Source organism: Myxocyprinus asiaticus, chromosome 14 (genome assembly GCF_019703515.2).
Source record: "Myxocyprinus asiaticus isolate MX2 ecotype Aquarium Trade chromosome 14, UBuf_Myxa_2, whole genome shotgun sequence".
Lineage (NCBI taxonomy): Eukaryota > Metazoa > Chordata > Actinopteri > Cypriniformes > Catostomidae > Myxocyprinus > Myxocyprinus asiaticus.
Window position 1 is genome coordinate 6,310,741 of NC_059357.1, and position 4,334 is coordinate 6,315,074.

Sequence of the window (4,334 nt, forward strand, 5' to 3'; positions counted from 1 at the left end):
GGAAAATAAAATAAACCTGTGCCTCCAACAGAGGCCCTTCACCTTTAGGCCTTGTCATTTAAACCATTAACTCAATCCATAAAAAGCCATTGTCATCACTGAGATCAAGCGGACAAGAAAACATGAGTGTGCTGCACCCTGGGGGATTGACAAGGCCACCTGAGAGTTATGGAGCAATGGGAAATGACAGTTGGCTGTTGCTGGGAAGAAAATCTCCACCCCTCCATATGATTTGCTGTCACTTTAAAACCCCACCCCTCTTAAAGCTCTTGAGTCAGGGCACCAGGGGAAATAGTGATGATGTAAAGCAAATTAAAAGTCAGTGTTTTTAGCTTTTATCATTAGAGTATTCTCTATACTGTCAGGGGAGACTGCTGCATTCTGTTTCAACTGGTGTGAGATACAAAAGACACACAAATGGATACGTTTAAGGTGATAATGAGGCTAAAGGAATAGTTCAGCCAAAAATGAAAATTCTGTAATAATTTACACACTTATGTCATTCCAGATCCACAGCTTATGGATTGTATCCAAGGGTGACAAGCTCAAAAAAGGACAAAAAAAACACCAAAAAGCAAGGTAAAAGTATACTAAATGTAGTACATATGACTCTTGTGCTATATTATCTATCTTCTGAAGCCATACAGAAAGGTTTGTGTGATTTATTTCAACAGACTGAAATTAAAGTCCTTATTCACTGATAATCTTGCAATCGAAATTTTAACTTGTTTAGTTACTACTAGGACTGTGGATTTAACATGTTAATTCAGTACGATTCATTATATAAAAGATTATGTGTTAAAAAAATGCACGCAATTAAGCATGACCCTGGACCATAATAAGGAATATTCGTACCATCGGAGCAATGGAGCAGTTCAGCCATGATGTCAATTTGTAGGCAAACCCAATACGTGGACATCAATTACACACTTTCATACCTCAAACGTGAATTTTGAAGCCACTGTGCATTTCTTTTTAAAAAAAGGTATGTAATTCAATACAGCTTCAAAATTCATGTTTGAGGTATGACTGTGTGTAATTTATGTTGTAGAACAAAACGTCCATGTATCGTCACGTAATGTTTACCACAGACCTTATTTTTCTCATAAGTTCAAAAAACCTATTATAAAAACTTATAGGAAAATCCAGAGGGAACCCATGGTGAATTCTCTTCCGGGTTTTTGGACTACACACTGAACAGCTCTATTCAAGCTTGAAGTACCACCTAATTTTACAGCGGGGGGCAGTAAGCGCAAATCCAGCTGTACAGACGCACAGCTGTACAGGCAACAAACTACAGACATGACAGCAGATAACAAGATGAGGACTCATTCTTGCGTTCATTCAAACACAGCTGGATGGAGCGCAACTCCGATTACGGGGGTCTAAAAACATGTTTTTCTAAGTTTCTAACTTGACACAGTGTCCTAAAATGCTGTTTATGATGCGATGCAACCACAGTGAGACACCCCAAAATCGTCCGTCTGACACATGTGTACACTGATGCGTCCTTAGAAAAGGACAGATTGACAAATTCAATTGTAAAATGAATTTCTAGCACTGTAGGCCAATGATAGGCTTGTTTGAAATGATATGGAAATTAACAATATATTGCCTTCTAAAGTCACTTTTTGTATTGTCTTATATCAATGTTGTACTTGTTTGAACAATAATGTAATGTTTATTTAATTTCTGAATTATTGTATTTATTGTATAAATTACATTTATAATTATTTAAAAATGATTATTTATAATTATTTAATCATTATCAGTATCAGTATTCTCTGCAAATACTGATAAATGCTGTTTTACTAGTGCAACAGTAAATAGTGATAAGTTGGCAAAGCCATTGGAGAATTTATTGCTCCCACAGTGTAAGCAGTCACGTCCCATACTGTTTGAAAAACTTGGTTACATAAGACGCTTCATGTGCAGTGTTATCAGAATGAAACACGTTGTTAAGTAGTCAGTCATCATTTTGAGCAAAGACAGAATGCCCTGAAGAAATCTACAGCGCATGAACATATGCTCTGAATAGTAATTGTATTTTATTATATCTTATGAAATATTGTTAATTGAATTTCAAGTCCTATAATAGAGTTCTAAAACTAAGGGCATTGCTCTGCATCCAGCATCCACACAGTAATAAAATAAAATAAATAAAAGTGCACTTCTGCTCTAGTATCGCACTACCGTGGTACTAGCACTTGTATTTTGTTCTCCTTTAGATTAATTGTTTGCTTGTATTATTCTCATTTGTAAGTCACTTTGGATAAAAGCATCTGCTAAATGAATAAATGTAAATGCATGTAAAAAATAAATAAATAATAATCATTTAAAAACTGATGGCATACTAGTATAATATGAACCTAAAGGGCTATAAACAATAAATCTGTACGGATATTTTCTGGAAAACATTTGGAGGAAAATTTCGAGAGGAATGTCAGGTTGTTGAAGCTGTGAGATCTTCAACCCTCTGCACAGGCTAAAGACATTCAACATGTTTATTTTACAGTGCTCAACAGACATTACAAATCGAAGAGCATGAAGCAGTGTGGGCTGCCAGTATGGACGGATAAACAGCTGAAAGCACAGGAGATATAAATTATTAAGCCCTGTTTGGCATCTCTATGCTGCAGAGGTCAGTATGCACTGAGATTAATAAATCTGGCATTAAAGCAAAGTTTTAGCAAAGAAGATTTTAAGAATCATGAATAGGAAGAATTTAAGACAGACTCCTGCTGATGTTCAGTCATTTTGTTTATTTTTTTTATCCCCTTTTCTCACAATTTGGAATGCCCAATTCCCACTACTTAGTAGGTTAGTAGACCGTCAATCTGTGCATCTTATCATGTGGCTCGTTGTGCATGACACTGCGGAGACTCACAGCATGTGGAGGCTCATGCTACTCCCTGCGATCCATGCACAACTTACCACGTGCCCCATTGAGAGCGAGAACAACTAATTGTGACCATGAGGAGTTTACCCCATTTGACTCTACCCTCCTTAGCAACTGGGCCAATCTGGTTGCTTAGGAGACCTGGCTGGAGTCATTCAGCACACCCTGGATTGGAACTCGCAACTCCAGGGGTGGTAGTCAACGTCAATACTCGCTGAGCTACCCAGGCCCCCTGTTCAGTCATTCTTATTTATTTTTTTACCATTCACCACTAGATCGGAGATACTAGATAGAATATCTTCCACCTCAGTTCATACAAAAATAAAATTAAAACTAGATTTTTTAGAGTCGTGCTTGCGTAATCGTGCTGAGTAAATGTCGTTACGATGCTAGGATCTCTAAGGGTCCCTTTTGAGTTTTTAAATCTCAGCTAATATTTTTGCCTACATTGACACATCTAATTTGAAATAAACAGGCCTGTTTTTTTTAATGAATGGGTTCAGTATGCTCAAAAATGGGTTAAAGGTCCCTCTGCAATTAGTAACAAACACACTACATGAGAGTCTAAAATTATATTCTGGGGATAAAGTCCATATAGGAGTATGACACAAGTCACTCTCTATTGGTGGACCTGACAAAACACAGGTGTACTCCCACCCTTGGCTTCCAGATCACCAGAAAATGATAAATGTATGTCAAACATGAACTTCTGTAAACCACCGACTGCTGAGTAAACTCACGTCTGCCAGTAAATTAACCAGTCAGATTAAAAAAGGCACATCCACGATTTGAAGAACACCAACTCGAGTTTAGGTCACAATTTTAAATTGTTAATGTCAAAATTAAAGGAATAGTTCACCAAAAATTAAGATTCTGTCATTATTTACTCACCCTTATGTTGTTCCAAACCCAAATTACTTTCTTCTTTTGAACACAAAAAGTAGAATGACAATGAGCTTATTATACCATAGCTGATAAGTTCCAAAAGTGACACACAAAACCCCAAAACTGGACCTTAGAATTATTGTGTTATATTCCATGTCTTCTGAAGCCACACGATACCTTTGTGTGAGAAACAGAAAGAAATGTAAATTGTTTTCACTGATAATCTTCGCCTCCGCAGATGCTCACGTATCTGGACACAGACAAAAGTGAAGATTATCAGTGAATTACAAATTAAATTCCAGTCTGTTCTTGACACAGCTACCGTATGACTTTAAAAGATTTGGAATATAGCACACAAGTCGTCTGAACAAATTTTATGATGCTTTTATTGTGTGTTTTTAGGTAAAGTTCACCCAAAAATGAAATCCTGTCATAATGCCGACTTTCTAAAGCGAAATACAAAAGGAGTTGTTTTAAGGAATATTGCTGGCCATCTTTTTAAATCAATGGCTGTGATACTAACAAGGTTTAAAGTTAAAAAAGGACCCAA

The 4,334-nt window shown here is 36.7% G+C and overlaps 1 long non-coding RNA gene across 1 annotated transcript; it reads left to right on the forward strand.

The window, feature by feature from the left end:
- Nucleotides 1-309: 309 nt before the first annotated feature.
- Nucleotides 310-2,292, forward strand: LOC127451892 (uncharacterized). Its single transcript, XR_007899163.1, has 3 exons — nt 310-432; nt 509-579; nt 1,140-2,292. It is a non-coding gene; the product is annotated as an uncharacterized LOC127451892 (long non-coding RNA).
- Nucleotides 2,293-4,334: the final 2,042 nt, after the last annotated feature.